General features: G+C 35.2%; 1 protein-coding gene across 1 annotated transcript in view; it reads right to left on the reverse strand.

Moving 5' to 3' along the window:
• Positions 1–17,375: 17,375 nt before the first annotated feature.
• The window catches only part of Src42A (Tyrosine-protein kinase Src42A), a 48,004-nt gene continuing 47,420 nt past the window's right edge, over positions 17,376–17,959 (reverse strand). The window contains exon 10 of the mRNA XM_089097966.1: positions 17,376–17,464. The gene's annotated coding sequence lies outside the window, so the exon portion shown is untranslated. The remainder of the gene's footprint in view (positions 17,465–17,959) is intronic.

The following is a 17,959-nucleotide window of genomic DNA, read 5'->3' on the forward strand; positions in this document are numbered from 1 at the left end:
TCCTCCTCCCCTCCCCTTCCCTCCCCCATTTTTTATACTTTTTTTGTGCATTGAGACACAGAACGACCCCCTCCCCCGGCCCCTCCCCCCTCCAAAGGTCTGATTTTTCAAAGTTCATTTTGAATTTCCTTCATTGAAATGCAAGAGTTGGAATGTTTCAGTAGTGTTTGGTTGTGGTTTACCTTGTCATAGTTACATTTTCTTGATATTTAAAATTTCATTTTGAATTTGTTTCTTTCTATAGAAAGAGTTGGAATATTTCTGTAGTGTCTGGTTGTGGTTTACCTTGTCACAGTTACATTTTCCTGATTGTTCAAAGTTCATTTTGAATTTCTTTCATTGAAATGCAAGAGTTGGAATATTTTAGTAGTGTTTGGTTTACCTTGTCACACTTACATTTTCTTGATTTTTCAAAGTTCATTTTGAATTTCTTTCATTGAAATGCAAGAGTTGGAATATTTCAGTAGTGTTTGGTTGTGGTTTACCTTGTCACTGTTACATTTTCTTTATTTTTCAAAGTTCATTTTGAATTTCTTTTGTTGAAAGGGAAGAGTTGGAATATTTCAGTAGCGTGTTGTTGTAGTTTACCTTGTCACAGTTACATTTTCTTGATTTTTCAAAGTTCATTTTGAATTTCTTTTGTTGAAATGCAAGAGTTGGAATATTTCAGTAGTGTTTGGTTGTGGTTTACCTTGTCACAGTTACATTTTGTTGATTTTTCAAAGTTCATTTCGAATTTCTTTCGTTGAAATGCAAGAGTTGGAATATTTCAGTAGTGTTTGGTTGTGGTTTACCTTGTCACAGTTACATTTTCTTGATTTTTCAAAGTTCATTTTGAATTTTTTTCGTTGAAATGCAAGAGTTGGAATATATCAGTAGTGTTTTGTCGTGGTTTACCTTGTCACAGTTACATTTTTTGATTTTTCAAAGTTCATTTGAATTTCTTTCGTTGAAATGCAAGAGTTGGAATATTTCAGTAGTGTTTGGTTGTGGTTTACCTTGTCACAGTTAAATTTTCATGATTTTTCAAAGTTCATTTGAATTTCTTTCGTTGTAATGCAAGAGTTGGAATATTTCAGTAGTGTTTGGTTGTGGTTTAACCTGTCAGAGTTACATTCTCTTGATTTTTCAAAGTTCATTTTGAATTTCTTTCGTTGAAATGCATGAGTTGGAATATTTCAGTAGTGTTTGGTTGTGGTTAACCTTGTCACAGTTACATTTTCTTGATTTTTCAAAGTTCATTTTGAACTTCTTTCGTTGAAATGTGAGAGTTGGACTATTTCAGTAGTGTTTGGTTGTGGTTTACCTTGTCATGGTTACATTTTCTTAATTTTTCAAAGTTCATTTTGAATTTCTTTCATTGAAATGCAAGAGTTGGAATATTTCAGTTGTGTTACGTTGTGGTTTACCTTGTCACAGTTACATTTTCTTGATTTTTCAAAGTTCATTTTGAATTTCTTTCGTTGAAATGCAAGAGTTGGAATATTTCAGTAGTGTTTGGTTGTGGTTTACCTTGTCACAGTTACATTTTCTTGATTTTTCAAAGTTCATTTTGAATTTCTTTCGTTGAAATGCAAGAGTTGGAATATTTCAGTAGTGCTTGGTTGTGGTTTACCGTGTCACAGTTACATTTTCTTGATTTTTCAAAGTAGTAGTATGTATTAGTAGTAACAGTAGTAGCAGCAGTATTAATAGTAGAAGTAACATGTAAATGTTGGCTTTTGGTTAGTTGAACATCCCCCTTATGATACCCTGGGAGTTTCATCTTGATACGGTAAGCCGCTCCAAAAACATTGCTGATACACCCTTTTGACCCCGCTGTTGACACAATTTTCGTCTTAGTGCTCTTAGCCTTGCAAGTAGTCACAATAGAAGTAGTAGCTGCAGTAGTTTTGTAGTAGTAGTAGTAGTAAAAGCAGCAGTGGTAGTAATATTAATAATAGCATGCACATATTGCCTTTGGGTCAATGGATCTTCCTATTTAAGCATTCTCTGAAAGTTCCAACTTAATACCCAAATCCATTCTTGAGATACGCCCTTTTGACAATCTGCATGCACATAGTGTGCTTTGACTTATTTTAAGTTTCCCCTCAATATTCTCTCATATGTTCACCATGAGACGCTTAGCCTTAATAGTACCAGTATTAATAGCAGTAGTAGCATGTACATGTTGCCTTTGGGTCAGTTGAACATCCCCCTCTTGATGCCCGGAACTTTCCTCTTGATGGGGTAAGCTGTTCCAAAAATTTGTTGATACGCCCTTTTGACAATCTGTATGCACATTGCATGTTTTTGATTTAGTTCAACTTTCCCCTCAACGGTTTCTCAGATATTCATTTCGATATCCTTAGCCTTTTTAGTACTCGCTACAGAAGCAGTCGTTTTAGCGTTACTAGTGTTAGTAGTAGCAGTAGTAGTAGTGATAGCAGTAGTTAGTAGTAGTAGTAGTAGCGTGCAAATATGGCCTTTTTGGTCAATTTGTCATATCTCTTATTATTTCCTGTAAGTTCAAAATTAATATACTCAGTCATTCCTAAGTTACGCTTTTAAACAACCCATATACACATAACGTTTTTTTATTTAGTTCAACACTCCCCTCAATATTCTCTGGAAGGATCACCTGAATGTTCTTCGTCTTTTTGGAAAGTAATGGTCAAACATACCCATCTTTCTTGTAAACAATGGACGAGTTGCATAGCTTACAGTCCTTGCCCTGAGGGCAGTGGGGGGAAAGGGGGTTAACATCCCCCAAGACATAGTTACCGGACCATTTAACTATAAGGAGCAAAATGGCTATCTCAAAATTTTGATTGGATGTGTTTAGAGAATTAATGGGCTTGGGAGGAAGTTTGCTTTCCCTCCAATCACTTTTGACAAAACCGTAATATTATGATTATTTGCGTAAGATATCAGGTCTGGTATTGAGACTAGTGTTTTAGTACGGTTGGTATAAGAGTCGTGTGATTATTTATCAGTTTGGTGCGACATATGTATTGTATCAAAAGTTGCATCCTAAGTTGAAGGAAAAGGCATACCCCTGATTAAATCCATTTCCCCCTGTTTTACGGTTTTTCTGAGCAGGCCTGCTGCTGAGACTAGAAATAAGCCCTTTTTTCTTGTTTATTATATAAATTTATAAATTTATGTTTGAAAAGCTTTAGTTGGTTCTGTATCTCTGTATTAATTTTCTTTTTAAAGTTATTTCTTCCAGTTGTTGTTTTTTTTTTGTCCGAAACCTGTATTAAAGCTGTTTTTCTTATCTTTTCTTATCCTTTTTAGCCTAATATAATCCGTTTGTTGTAAAAGTGGGTGATCACCAACGTCAGACAGCGTTGGTGATTTTTTCGATGCAATCCTTTTTGCCTGCTCTTGATTGGAATTTTCCCTGCTCTTGACTGGATTTTAGCCTTAGTTGTATCCCTCGACATAAAACCTCGATCAGTAAATTCAATTTAAATTAAACTTCCTTCCCAAAACTACATGATTCCTCATGCATTGCCAGTTTGATCCTATTTTGATGGATTTATCCCCTCTTTCAGAAAACCCCTCCCACACAAAGAACGACTTCCTGTGCACGCGCTTGAGCTATACTAAACAGTCGTCCTTTTGCTATTTATAAGCGAGGATGTCTGCCGTTCGTGTCCTGCTTTCAATTAGATTCCAACCTAAATAAAGTGTCATCTTTCAGAAAAAACGGTGAGCAAAATGGACACGGAAGATCCCAATAAGGAATAGGTAAGTTTTTTTTTTCTTATTCAGTGATATGTGCTAACGATTCACGTTTTTGGAAACTTAGTTTATTTTTTTCCATGAACGTAAACAGTGACATTAAAACATAAAGCGAATCAATTTGCTCAGATTTAGGCACGTATGTGGAATTTTTTGGATGGAGGTAATAAAAAACGTTTGTTTTTGTAATTTGAATAAAGAAGCGCCAAGAAATTCGGTAAAATGAGCCTCAAACGATCCAATACAAGAAATAGAGACGAAAATTGCAGCATTTTGAAAACAATTTACCATTTTTGCTGTACAATTTTGTACAGTTTGTACAATACTTGTGTTCCTTGCTGTTTTCGAACGTAGCTTCAGAAAGACTGTTCAGCTTACTCAAGAAGTAAAGACAGACAGAAGGAATCATTTGGTAACATTAACTTTGGCTTCCACAAATCAGACGAAACCTGAAATGAAACGAGACGGAGTTACAGCAGACACACTGACGGTTGACCAACCCCTGAGAATGAGGTTGAAAGGAGTAATAGAGTATGCCGGCACAGCTGAGTTACTGCATGATCAGAGGAGGCTGCTCATATAAAAAGCCATGCGATAGACACAGATTATGAATGTAATTCAGTATATGTATCTGACAGTTCTACTATTTTTTATAATTTTTTTTCAGTTATTTCGATACTAATGAGCTATGACTTTGCGTTTTCTCTTTATCATTTGTGAATACCTCTGGGGATCGTGGTAAAAAAGATTAGGTACTCAACTCAGACTGAATGGTCAAAGGCCTAGTGTCTCTAATTCATCCACGTTTTCTGTCCCAGTCCTGAACTTAGTGGGCTGTCGTCTGGAATCTGAAAGGGCAAAAAAAAGTAGGGGTCGATGAAGAAAAATGTCTTAATTAAACAGCTTTAGAGTCTGAATGAAATATAACTGCACTTAGTTTCAAAATTAAATACATTTCATGCTTCTAGGTGCTTCCTTTTGTCATGTTTGACAACGTTGATCGACGAATTTTCTTTCCAGAATTGCAGCTGGCTCCAGTAAATCTGCACTCCAAGCATTTAGAATGTGGTACTTTATACTCTAATCGCTCGAACACCTCCAAAAACTCAATACAAAATACAAAAAAAATGAAAATTCTACTAAATCCTGAGATCCATCTCCCGAATCCTGAGAGCCGTCTCCCGATTTTCTCCCGAAAATTGTCAAGATTTCACAGATTGTTTGAAAAGATAAGTGGAAACACTGAGTCTAGTTACAACACTGATAATGCAGAGTCACTTCCAGAATTCTAATCTCAGATTGAACTACGAGGGGACGGTCTATTGTTTGTAGCCTACAACAAGGAATATAACACAGACACATCAATAAAACAGATTACATAGACATAAAAATAACCCAACAGCAAAAATTTTCGGAGGGGGGGGGGCATTTCACGGAAATGTAGGATGCAATGATTTTTTCATTTAAAAAAACGAAGATACAAAAACATTATTTTCGAAAACCAGTGGGGGGGGGGGGGTAATTTTTTGAAAATGCCGAAAAGGGTATTTTTCAAAATTTAAGCAGGGGAAGTAGAATTTAAGCCCCGCCCCGCGGTTTTGCATAACACGATAATTTAAAAGCTTTTAAGCCCCCTAGTTTTCCTTTTTGATTTGCTACAGTGATGCTTTAATTAAAACTACTTATAATTTTGTTTTAATTATGCTTTAGTTATAAGTGATGCTTTAATTACAACTTAAAACTGGACTTAACTCTGAAAAAATAAATATTCATAGAAAGAATGAATAGCTAATACTAGGTCAATTATGCAACTGAACTTTCAATTAAAATGCATAATCAAGTAGTTAAATAATGGTAACGCATTAGTAGAAGGCTATCTTATAGCCCCACGATTACACCACCCCTTCGAAGCCCGATCCGGACACTTTTTTTTAAACTCCCACGAGCACACCAAATATGGGCATAGAGTCCCTAGGGGAGATGGATTTCTGAGAAATTGATTGCGTAATCGATTGGGAATTTGGAACACCTGTGCTGTCAGTCATTAATCAAATTGTTTCCAGGCAAAGTTTAATAATGTCTGACAGGTACTGTCAACATTTCTCCAGGAATAGATCCAAGTCATTAATGTCTTTGCCTCGGAAACAACTCTTTTGGTCGAACTCCAAAAGATATTAATAACCAAACGCCATGGAAACAATTCTCCAAGAAACATCTTAGCGATGAATTGTTTTAGCGCGGGAATCAGGTTTCTTATTAATTTGAAATGCATTAGCGCAGAGATGCCAAAAACAAAAGGAACACGCTGAATTACGTTTAGGGATTATTTGGGCGAAACCGTTTTAGACAGGTTATGGAATTATTTGGGCGAAACAGTTAGAGACATTTTAAAAGATGATTTTTGAAGAGATTTTGGAAGAGGATTTGAGAGTGAAACTCTGTGGTCGTTATAATACACAAGTTTCATTTGAACAGTGTTGTGAGGTCCTCTACCCCAACCCCAAAGGGTTCCAATCCCTCTACCCCAACCCCGAAGGAAGCCCCCGGTCCTCAAAGGTCCCCCGGGCTCCCAAAGGACCACCCGGCCCTCAAGGTTCCCCCAGACTCCCCCCGGGGCCCAAAGGGCCCCTCCCCCCTTGGCCTCAAAGGGCCCCTCTCCCTCCATCTCCTCCCTCCTCCTCCCCTCCCCTTCCCTCCCCCATTTTTTATATTTTTTTGTGCATTGAGACACAGAACGAACCCCTCCCCCGGCCCCTCCCCCCTCCAAAGGTCTGATTTTTCAAAGTTCATTTTGAATTTCCTTCGTTGAAATGCAAGAGTTGGAATGTTTCAGTAGTGTTTGGTTGTGGTTTACCTTGTCACAGTTACATTTTCTTGATTTTTCAAAGTTCATTTTGAATTTCTTTCGTTGAAATGCAAGAGTTGGAATATTTCAGTAGTGTTTGGTTGTGGTTTACCTTGTCACAGTTACATTTTCTTGATTTTTCAAAGTTCATTTTGAATTTCTTTCATTGAAATGCAAGAGTTGGAATATTTTAGTAGTGTTTGGTTTACCTTGTCACAGTTACATTTTCTTGATTTTTCAAAGTTCATTTTGAATTTCATTCGTTGAAATGCAAGAGTTGGAATATTTCAGTAGTGTTTTGTGGTGGTTTACCTTGTCACAGTTACATTTTCTCGATTTTTCAAAGTTCATTTTGAATTTCTTTTGTTGAAAGGCAAGATTTGGAATATTTCAGTAGTGTGCTGTTGTAGTTTACCTTGTCAAAGTTACATTTTCTTGATTTTTCAAAGTTCATTTTGAATTTCTTTTGTTGAAATGCAATAGTTGGAATATTTCAGTAGTGTTTGGTTGTGGTTTACCTTGTCACAGCTACATTTTCTTAATTTTTCAAAGTTCATTTTGAATTTCTTTTGTTGAAAGGCAAGAGTTGGAATATTTCAGTAGTGTGTTGTTGTAGTTTATCTTGTCACAGTTACATTTTCTTGATTTTTCAAAGTTCATTTTGAATTTCTTTCATTGAAATGTAAGAGTTGGAATATTTCAGTAGTGTTTGGTTGTGGTTTACCTTGTCACAGTTACATTTTCCTGATTTTTCAAAGTTCATTTGAATTTCTTTCGTTGAAATGCAATAGTTGGAATATTTAAGTAGTGTTTGGTTGTGGTTTACCTTGTCACACTTACATTTTCTTGATTTTTCAAAGTTCATTTTGAATTTCTTTCTTTGAAATGCAAGAGTTGGAATATTTTATTAGTGTTTGGTTGTGGTTTACCTTGTCACAGTTACATTTTCTTGATTTTTCAAAGTTCATTTTGAATTTCTTTCGTTGAAATGCAAGAGTTGGAATATTTCAGTAGTGTTTGGTTGTGGTTCACCTTGTCAGAGTTACATTTTCTTGATTTTTCAAAGTTCATTTTGATTTTTTTTCGTTGAAATGCAAGAGTTGGAATATTTCAGTAGTGTTTGGTTGTGGTTTACCTTGTCACAGTTACATTTTCTTGATTTTTCAAAGTTCATTTTGAACTTCTTTCGTTGAAATGCAAGAGTTGGAATATTTCAGTAGTGTTTGGTTGTGGTTTACCTTGTCATTGTTACATTTTCTTTATTTTTCTAAGTTCATTTTGAATTTCTTTCGTAGAAATGCAAGAGTTGGAATATTTCAGTAGTGTTTGGTTGTGGTTTACCTTGTCACAGTTACATTTTCTTGTTTTTTCAAAGTTCATTTTGAATTTCCTTCGTTGAAATGCAAGAGTTGGAATATTTCATTAGTGTTTGGTTGTGGTTTACCGTGTCACAGTTACATTTTCTTGATTTTTCTGGGTCGTTCTGTGTCTCAATGCACAAAAAAAGTATAAAAAATGGGGGAGGGAAGGGGAGGGTAGGAGGAGGAGGAGGAGGAGGGGAGGGGGAGGAGGGGAGGGGGAGGGGAGGAGGAAGGAGGAGATGGAGGGAGAGGGGCCCTTTGGGGCCAAGGGGGAGGGGCCCTTTGGGCCCCGGGGGGGGGGGGTCTGGGGGAACCTTGAGGGCCGGGTGGTCCTTTGGGAGCCCGGGGGACCTTTGAGGACCGGGGGCTTCCTTCGGGGTTGGGGTAGAGGGATTGGAACCCTTTGGGGTTGGGGTAGAGGACCTCACAACACTGTTCAAATGAAACTTGTGTATTATAACGACCACAGAGTTTCACTCTCAAATCCTCTTCCAAAATCTCTTCAAAAATCATCTTTTAAAATGTCTCTGTTTCGCCCAAATAATTCCATAACCTGTCTAAAACAGTTTCGCCCAAATAATCCCTAAACGTAATTCAGCGTGTTCCTTTTGTTTTTGGCATCTCTGCGCTAACGCATTTCAAATTAATAAGAAACCTGATTCCCGCGCTAAAACAATTCATCGCTAAGATGTTTCTTGGAGAATTGTTTCCATGGCGTTTGGTTATTAATATCTTTTGGAGTTCGACCAAAAGAGTTGTTTCCGAGGCAAAGACATTAATGACTTGGATCTATTCCTGGAGAAATGTTGACAGTACCTGTCAGACATTATTAAACTTTGCCTGGAAACAATTTGATTAATGACTGACAGCACAGGTGTTCCAAATTCCCAATCGATTACGCAATCAATTTCTCAGAAATCCATCTCCTCTAGGGACTCTATGCCCATATTTGGTGTGCTCGTGGGAGTTTTAAAAAAAAGTGTCCGGATCGGGATTCGAAGGGATGGTGTAATCGTGGGGCTATAAGATAGCCTTCTACTCGCATTGACCGAGATATCAATCAGGTAGAGTGAATGAAATTCACATCGGGTTACAGCTACAAATTGACCTTTAGTTAAAATCCAGAAGTCAAACCTGAAACATTAAATTTGTGTATACTTTTGTGTGATAATTATGAGGCATTCGTGGACTTTAGATAGAGAGACAGATGAAGAGGATCCCCAAAAGGTACTAGATAAAGGCCGTATTCAGGAGAGGAGTTAGGGGTTTGACCCCCCCCTGCCGAATTTTTGACATAACACTCATTTCTGTTTTTGAAATGACAAATTTAAAAAAAAACATTTTTTTTTAAGTGAAAGTAAGGAACGACGTTAAAACTTAAAACGAACAGAAATTATTCCGTATATGAAAGGGGCTGTCCCCTCCTCAACGCCATGCTCTATACGCTAAAGTTTTTTATTGTTTAAAAAAATAAAGTCGTGAGACAGAGTCAAACTTTAGCATAAAGAGCGAGGTGTTGAGGAGGGGACAGCCCCTTTCATATACGGAATAATTTCTGTTCGTTTTGAGTTTTAACGTCGTTCCTTACATTCAGTTAAAAAAACTTGTTTTTTTTTTTATTTAATCACTGTAAATAACACTTCCAGGCTTAATATATTTTTTAATAATAGGAAAAAAAGTTTCCCTGTTTCTTTGGAGGTCTTCTTGGCCATCAGTCAGGGGTACAATATTTTTTTTTACTCTCTCTCTCTACGTAAGTTTGACTTACGGCGCGCACTCGCGCCAACAGCGGTGCGACACTACGGTGGCGGTCAACCAGGCTTTTTATTGGCAGCATTCAGTTGATGCGCCGGCGTGGCGTCAAGGTCTAATCCAAATTTATACCACTAAATAAATTAGGTCACTTAGTGGTTTTTGGTGGAATAGAGAGAGAGCAAAAAAAAATATTGTACCCCTGAATGATGGCCAAGAAAGCCTCTAAAGAAACAGGGAAACTTTAATTCCTATTATTAAAAAATATATTAAGCCTGGAAGCATAATTTAAAATGATAAATGGGGAGCTAATAGTACATAGTCCAGCCATGGATATACTCAAAAAAATCAATTACCAAATCAATCATTCAGCCAATTTTGTTGATCCACAGGACTGTTCCATTCATGCTCACAATATAGAAAGTCTGTGGAGATGCTTCAAAAAGCACTCTAAAAGACCAGGGATGCAAACAGCATACATGGAGCAGTATGTGTTGCGCTTCTTATTTTTGCAAAATTTTGAGCGAAAAGACTGACTTCATAATTTTTTGATTGAAGCTGCAAAGCTCTATCCCACTGGAATCAATAGGGCCCCTAGAGCACCAGTTAGTGACACCCTAATGCTTCAGAAAGTGATGATGAAGAGTTAGATATGAGTGATTAGTTTGTTTACATTAAGTGCTATTTATCTGATATTTATAAAACTGTATATGTAGCTGCCATAAAGTATTTGTTTTGATGAAAGAAGTTTTGCTGTTTTTAAAGAAGCTTAGTAGCAATTTTGAAAATAATTTGCAACGGAAATGAATGCCATATTGGATTCAGGATGAAATTCTGAAGCTAGTGGTAAGTTTTTCCCAAAAAAAATGAATAATTCAAACTGTTTAGTAATTCTCAAAAACTGTTTAGTATTTCTCATATCAAATCACTGCTCAACAAAATTTAGTATTTTTCATATGAAATCATCGTTCAACAAGATTTAGTATATTTAAATTCAAATTGTAGCTTTCAGTAAAATGTAGTATTTTTCAAATCGAATCGCCGCCATGACGTTTCTGTGAAAAAAACAGGAAAATTGATGAAACTTAAAGAAGCTTAGAAGTAATTTTGAAAATAATTTGCGACAGAAATGAGTGTTATATTTGGACTTAGGATGAAATTCTGATGCTAGTGGTATGTTTTTTTTTATCTATCTGATTAGTCTGTTAATATAAACCTTACCCAAATTTTCTTTTGTACTTATTACAACATTGAAAATAAACTGAAAATTACACTAAAATAAAATTTTGAATTGATGTAAGCATGTAGGGGGATGGTCTCCGAGACCACACATTTTCTCAAAATCTCTTTTTATACAAATTATCAAACTGTTTTCTTCTGCCCCCCCCCCCGCTCCCAAAGAAAATAAATCGTGCGTATGCGGCTTATTGGCTACGCCAGATTTCAATCTTCGTCATTTTTGTTGCCTCGCCTTGGTTTCACTCCTAGGAGTAAAAAAGGCATTCGATTATTTTGACAAAAATAGGAGAAACGTTTCTTTATTAATATCCCTGATTTACAATAATATCCTGATATCCCTGTTTGAAGCAAACAGAAAAAGAGAGATATGTCGGTGTTAAAAATTATGCTTTAAATCCTGTTGTTCAATTTTGTGACATATTTTCGTAATCACCTTTTTAAGCAGTTGCCTTTTTATAATAAACCCGCCCTTTTTAACCGTCGTTATATTTACCCGTTGTCTACAAGTCAAATTTTAGGCAAGAACACGATTCTGATTGAATATAGAAAAATACTATAGAAAAAGAGTAGGGATGGGGAGTTTTTTAGGCCTTTTATACTATCTTTACAAGTGAGCAATAATTATGTACGTATTTATTTATTTATGCATTTATTTTTTCTCCAAAACAGAAGAAAAAGGTTAGACAGAAGAAAAATTATTATACTTGCAAAAAGTTTAGAATTCCTTCCCATATGAGGGTTTGAACCGGGATACCTTTGATAGTGATACCCGGTCGCAACCATTGCGCTATAGGAAGGTGATATGGGTATTGATTTTTCAAAGTGGTGGTTCACGAATTTCTGATACAGTATTTTTTTTTCAGTTAACAGGTCATATGCATTGAAGAAAATAATACTACAAATAATGTTTATTTGTAGTTGTCAACAGTAAACTTTCCACTTCTCTGTGTTAAAACTTTTGATCTCCATAGGTACAACTTTTTTCTCTCTAAAATCTGCCTAATAAAAATCAACACAAAAATTTTTCAAAACGTTCTTTTTCAAAAACGTTATTCAATTCTCTATTTAACGTATAAGATAACCGTGCAATAAAAATATACTTTATAGGTCCTTGTCTCTAAGTAACTGAACAGAAGGAGAAAAAAAATGACAGGTAACTGTAAACGTGACAGGTAAACGTGAATATTTGCTCTCTATATTATTTATTACACTGTAACAGGTAAACGTGAATATTTGCTCTCTATATTATTTATTAATTTAATTATTTGTTCATTATTTATATTATATTTGATTAAAACTCTTTGGCGTCAGAAACGACAAAATCGTTTTCTAACGTCTGCTGATGAGAAAGTATAAGTGTTTGCCATTTATCAAATAGTTTGTGCTAACGAACTGTAAGTAAGGAACGATGCGGTTCAACAGTAATCGAAACTCTAATGAGTGGTATTTTGATACGAATAGACATATCAAAAGAATTGGCTTAATATGTTAATTCCAAAGGGATAAGTTTCATTAAGTTTAGTTCCCTGTGGTATAAAAGTGCCACACTATCTGGCCCCAGGCACCATAAAGATTGAACTCCCCAATTCTCTTTCTTTTCCTCGAGGAAAGATCTTTTGCTGAGTATAGGATTTTCTTCCTATACCAAGCTATTATAATCTCAGCCGCTCTATAAGCTCCAGACTCTACCTAATCTAATCAAAAAAGTCAAATATATAAAGAAAAAAGCTCTTACTGTTTTCGCTCTTAACTCAAGAATTGAAAAACCTTGCCCCTAGAACGGGCAAGCCACCTATGGGCTGCGGGTGGATTCCATCCGTAATCACACTATTTCCAGCCAGTCCAAGCCCTCACCAGTTGTAACATCAACTCAAAAGAATCAACTATATTACCTTTTTCCCTCCCTGTCAATTTCGACCCAATTTGCTATCCAAAAATACATCTTTAGCCGGAGTGACTCGCCCTTGAACTACGCAGTTACAACTCGTGATTTTAACTACCTACGCAACTGAAGAGAAAAGAAAACGGCGTTACAATTTACAGAACCAAACACATTTATCAATACCCATATATTCACAATATCAAGGAACACTGGCGCAGACAATTGACCGAATTCATAAAGCCCTGCGAAGCAAGCTTTTCACTAATCAAAACCTGGGATATTCTACTTATTTAGGTCATTATATTTTTATGTCAGCTAACATTACGCTAACAAGCAATATTAGTTTGCTGAATTTAAACATTAATCTACTGGGCCCACCATGTGTCAAAAGCCTATTATCTATAATAAACCTAAACCTTTATAAGAGACATTACACATATTTATTTTCGGTTAAAATTAATAGAAAAAGGAAACAAAAATACAAAACATGACAGACAAAAAACATATATATACAAGGTCTTGATAATATCAATTAACTGCAAGGATATTGATAATAACACTTGGAAAGGAAGAACACTTCCTTTTAATAGAAGCAATATAAGGGTAATATCAAAGAGTATGGGTAACTTATAAAAGTGGGAATTGATACTAATGTCGACAAAAAACCCCATCTAGTCTTTTGCGACACTTATCATTTTTTTCAGTGCAATAGCAAAAATAATTAATTTCGTTAGTGTAATTAGTCAAATGAGGGTAGTACTAAGTGTTCAATACAAGTTTCTGATTAAAAACCGACTACGAAGCCTTAAAAAATGCAGTGTCACCAACGCCAGATGGCATTGAGTGTCGATACTAGCGCCAGTTCCCACTCTTATAAGTTACTCATACTCTTTGGTTAAAAATTTAAATTATTTACGACGAATGACAAATTTAAATGTCAACACATATCCTTCAAAAACAACATTCACGGCAGAAGTAGGACAAACAATCTCGCAAAATTTGCATCAAAAATTAAATCACAAATAAATGCATATTAGACCTATTCTACTTCAGTTTTTGAACCCGCTTGGTAACTTAATTTTACGCAAATATAAGCAAGATAGGTTTCACATTTTTTTTTTTTATTTTTTTTTACGATTGATCATCACATATTTTTCTGTAAATCTAGCTTAAGTGACAATTTCGGGCATCATTAAAAACTTATATTACCTGTTTTGTGGCACTAGTCATTTACCTAGTTCCTTCAATATACATGATCATTTAATTAGGTAAACAAAATTTATTTTAATTTCTTAAGTTTTGTTCTTAAGTTCTTAAGCACACTCCCAATTGAATTTCCCCTGTACTTCTTTTTTTTCCAAAAAATTTTACAGAAGAATAAAACCCTGAAAAATGACTGCGAGGTAAGGTCTCGAAAATTTTCTTTTATCAAGGCCTTCAAATGACAAAAAACTCTTTTTGCGGAGGTGACATGTTTGATGAATTTTTGCAATCGAGAATAAGGTATAGAATGCACTCAGATAAAAAATTTAAGTATCTTAATAAACCAGAGTCGATTTGAGAAAAATTGCATATCAATCACTGTCCTTAATTACAGGATTGTGGTATTAATATTGAACGAAAAAATTTTTATAGTGCTTTTCTTTTAACCAAGTACAGCTGGTCCTGGGGTAGGAGAAAGTGGGGACCAAGTCAAATAAAAAAGAATAAAACATGATCTTTAGTGCCCTAAAACAGCTCTTATAGGGCCCATTTAAAATGAAATCTTACTAATGCCGTGATTTAGCTCGGGCTAGTTTGAGTCAATCACTTTTTTCGCAAAACTTTCTGATTGGCTTAAATTAGCGCTAGTTAAATTTTATATGGGGGAACAGGAATTGGACTACAGGCGAAAAAAAAAGTATATTCCTCCCCAACTGTAAACTTGGACCCTGTGTAGGTGAGAAAGACATTTGATCCGACTAACAATTGTCAAAGAAGAGGACTTAAGTACTATGGAGAAACTGAAAACTAACCAGAAAAATATAGTCGGATGTGAAGGAAGTAAGTGTTGTGCAAAGAACAGTAAGAAAAATTACTTCTTTTTTGCATGCTTTCTTGGGTACTTTTCATTGTAACATAAGACCCCATATTGAGGTGTAACTCCAGATATGGTGAAATAGTAAGTAGTAAGCAACTACTGAAATTAGATTTTGCTAAAACTAATGTCTTGCTATACAAATCGAAGATGCTACATTAGAGAACTAGATGTACTAGAAGAACTAGAAGAATTAAACGTTAGTTGGCGCAATCATAGTCAGCGCAAAGAATACTGGGCAAAGAATTAACTAAAATGAAAATAAACAGCCCGATCCCTCACTAGCTCGACATTTGTTCTATACTGAACAGCACTCTTGAACAAGTTACAAAGCCCTAATACTAAAGTAGTTGGACTCATTGGAAGGGTAAAAATAGCAATCAAGAAGAAACAGAGAATCACTGAATCTTTTAATAAGCTAAAACAGCCCAGCTGTAGAAGTATTAACACTTCGGAAAAATATTTCTCTGTAGAAATATGTTTTCCATACTAGTAAGTCAAGTTAGAAAGTAAATCAAGTTGAAAATCAATCATCTACAAAATTGGACCTAAGTTGACTTTAGAATATAGTATAGCAGAAAAAAAAAAACTAGCAATGAAATAACAAAAAGTAAAGCAGTCCAATAATTTTTAACGGATGTGTGAAAGAGGAAGAGGTTGATATATTTCGGTCATGTCTTGGAACTGCAAGATAATCACCTCTGTCAAGTAGTCTGTGCCAGGATGCCAGATAAAAGACACATGGGACTGCAAGAAAGTCACACGGTCAAATAGCAGGCTCATGTCAATACTGATCTCAACACTGGTGATGTTGAGAAGAAAATGGTTGGTCAAATGGTAGGTCAAATAGCAGGCTATTTGTGCTATATAAATAGCACCTCCGTCAAGAAGTCTGTGCCAGGATGCCAGAGAAATAAAAATAAATCGTGAACGTACATAAAACTGAAATTGAAGATGGCTAGCACATCCTTAGTTCATCCCTTTACAGTGCTTCAGGAAAGCTGGATAGCTTAGTCGATCCAATTCAATACACCATGAACAGCTCCACTGAAGTCTAAGATGAACGCCGTTCAATTCTACAATAAAGATGGGACAGGAACAAGCTACATTTGTAAATAAACACAGTCTTTCACACACTATCAGACGAAATCGTCAACAACTTTTTATTCGCTCAAAGATAACATCAAAGAAACAAGCTAAGTCGAAACTGAAAATATACTGATTTTTTTTTATTTAATACTGTATACTGAAGTATAGATGTTTCAAGGTTTATATCAGTAAGAAACTACAAATATTTTACATTCAAGCGGGGGACAGGGTTCCCCTATGATCGGTCCAAAGGATCCTCATTTCTGCCAAAAATGGCATAAAATTGAACATCTTTTTTGTTCCCGTTTTTATTCCCAGCATAGAAGCCTCTTCTACGTTAATAGAATTTATTCAAAAAACATGGAGACCAGGAATGAATTTCTTTCATTCCCATTTAGATGGGTTCTCAATCAAGGTGCTTTGAATCAAATCACTTTATCTATATACTAGATTTTGAATTAATAAAAAAAAAAAAACTAAACTTCTGCTTTCCCAGTCCTCACCGTCAGCACCATATCACGTCACCGTCAAATCACTGTCATCACGTCAATGGCAAAATAATGGAGGCTACTTTATTCTTGTAGCGCTTTGTAGCGGTGTCGAATGATTGACAATCATTACAAAAAACTAAATCTTTATTCAATTAATATATTAACAATAGAAACGCTTCAACATAATCCCCCCGTAATGTTCTATGACCAGAGGAGAAGAGCAATATAAGATTGTGATTTTTGATTCCAAGTAACTCAATTATTATAATTTAGAGTATATTGAATGACAAACTTTAGGTCAGTTATCTATTGATAGATAAAACAAAAACTAAATTCAGTCCCTGACATATTAACAAAAAATTTGTGTTCAAAACAATAAACCGGACGGGCAAGAAAGAAAAAATGAGCGATTTAAAAAAGACGGAAACAACATTGTGATTTCCGATGCAGGTAAAAAAAAAACTTTTTTGTGAATTACTAACGAATAACGAGGGAATTGGGAGAGGGTTGAAGAAGGTTTAATAGTCAATTACAAAGGGAAGGAATATTTTTTAAGCAGAAATGTTTTACGGAAATAGTAAGAATCTTAAAAAACGAACATTGTTTCTTGTTCATTATGAACTAAACCTCCCCGGAATAAAAAATTTTATGCAACATATCGCGATTAACATAATTATGACTTTCGACACTTATCGAAAATTAAATACCCTAAATGTCATGCACTTCTTCCATTTCATTTCAACAATTCTGTAAAAAAAAAGAAAAAAAAAAAAAGAAGTCACAACACCAAGAATTGAACACATTTATCGTAGTCAATCGTTACTTGTGCCTTGATTAGGAATACTGTCAAATCTACAAGGATAGCGAAGTTTGTAACATAACTGGTCACTCAATAAACATCCAAAACAAAGGAAAGTCAATGAAATATATTGGCAAAAACATCGACAGCAGTTCTTATGAACGATTCAGTTTTGTATTTCAGTAGAATATCAAGCTTCTCTGAAAGAGAAATAAAAAGTTAAATGAAAATATAAAAAACAATGTTTGAACAGAAATTCTAAGTAATTTGTTAATAACTTCAGTGAGATTTTTACTCCCCCAAGTAATTTTTTTCTGAAGTTATTTCTTATGATTTTTTAAGGCCGCTATCAAATTTAAACGTTTTCTGAATACTTTAGAGTTTTTATGTGATTTTATATTCGAAAATAGAAAATGTATAATCTAAAAGTACCCCATAAGAAGGGAAGTAATTCCTAAACATTTTGAAAAAGGAAATACTTTTCTGGTTTAGCCGAATAAAGTCAAAGGATGCCATAACCTTTTTAGATAGTTGTTTTCTGTAACCTACGTTATTGGGCATGATTTCCTAGATTTTTTTTTCCGAGTCAGTGTCAATTTTAAGCAGATCTGTACCAAGGTACATGAGTCTTTCAGAAACCAACCTGATGAATCTGATCTGCAATTTTACCCGCAATTTTAGCTTTGACCTTTTAC

This window comes from Artemia sp. Qi Xiang Cuo, chromosome 12, assembly GCF_049724085.1.
Source record: "Artemia sp. Qi Xiang Cuo chromosome 12, ASM4972408v1, whole genome shotgun sequence".
Taxonomy (NCBI): domain Eukaryota; kingdom Metazoa; phylum Arthropoda; class Branchiopoda; order Anostraca; family Artemiidae; genus Artemia; species Artemia sp. Qi Xiang Cuo.